The sequence below is a fragment of the Octodon degus genome, unplaced genomic scaffold, assembly GCF_000260255.1.
Source record: "Octodon degus isolate 3935 unplaced genomic scaffold, OctDeg1.0 scaffold00012, whole genome shotgun sequence".
Classification (NCBI taxonomy): Eukaryota; Metazoa; Chordata; class Mammalia; order Rodentia; family Octodontidae; genus Octodon; species Octodon degus.
This window is the reverse complement of record NW_004524588.1, coordinates 13,875,945-13,877,326: the sequence shown is the minus strand read 5'-3', so window position 1 is coordinate 13,877,326 and position 1,382 is coordinate 13,875,945.

Genomic DNA, 1,382 nt, shown 5'->3' with positions numbered 1-1,382 from the left:
AGAGTCTCAAGTCAAGCTGGCCGCAGGCATTGCAGCTTGTAGCACCCTCACTTCCTCTGTCTTGAATTTATTATATCCTTTTTGCAACTTTGGAAGACAGTGATACTCCTGGGGCTGACAGACCTTGCAAGCTCATTTTGCCAGCTTCTCTTGCCAAAGCTGGAAGGTGAAAGAGCAGCAACAGATGCTGCCATAGCAGCTGCAGCCTTCTGCGAGAAGATGAAATGCGTTGCCAGAGATGGTGCTGGGAAGAGGAGGGGGGAAAGGCAGGAGGCACTTGTCCAAGCCAGCCACTCCAGCATAGCCCAACACAGCAAATAGGTAACATTCTGCTTTCTTTTCCTAAGATAATTCTCTACACCTCCCCATCTGCCGCCCTGTCTTCTGCACCTCTGCTATCTCCTGGTGGACAGTTAGATGGTGAGCAGTGCCCACCGCTTAGTCCTCCTACTTGGAGAGTGCTTTAGAAAGCCTGAACCAGACAAAGGACTCCTATCAAGAACATACATAGAATTGAAAAAATAAACCAGGCCTCCCAAATTCAAAGACCTGGGCCATGGAGATAGCTCAGTGGTCTAAGCACCTGCCTGGCAAGTACAAGAACCTAGGTTCGATACCCAGTACTGCATGCCGTGCTGACCCTTCGCTGAGCCAGCCACTGAAATCTGGCCTGGTGCGCATGCCTGTAATCCCAGCAGTGGGGAGGCTGAGCCAGGAGAATCACTGTATGTCTGAGTTGCATACCAAGACCCTGTACCAAATAAATAAAAGACTGAAAAAAAGTTTTCAAAATTCAAAGACCTAATCCAAAAATGAACATCTGAGATGAATATATACTTCACAAATGAGATACAAATGGCAAATAAATATATGAAAACTTTTCAACATCATTGGTCATTGTATCAAGTGATGCAAATTAAAACAACACTGAATGGTAATCTTATGCTAGAAAGATTGGCTATCATCAAGAATTCAACCAATAACAAATGCTAGTGAGGCTGTGGGGAAAATGGATCCCTTATCCACTACTGGTGGGAGTGCAGGCTGGTACAACCATTATGGAAGTCAGTATGGAGAATCTTCAAAAAGCTAGGATTGGAGATCCCATTTAAAACAGCTATTCCCATCCTACGTATTTTTCCAAAAGAATTGAAATCATCATACCACAGCAATATATGTGTATGCCTGTTTATAGCAGCACAATTTGTCATAGCTTAATCTTGGAAACAACCCCACTGCCCATGAACTAAGGAATGGATAAAAAAATGTATGGTATTTTTACACAATGGAGTATTATTCAACTATAAAACAGATAAATTCAAGGCTTTTGTAGATAAATAGAAGGAGCTAGAGACTCTCTCTCTCTCTCTCTGTCTCTCTCT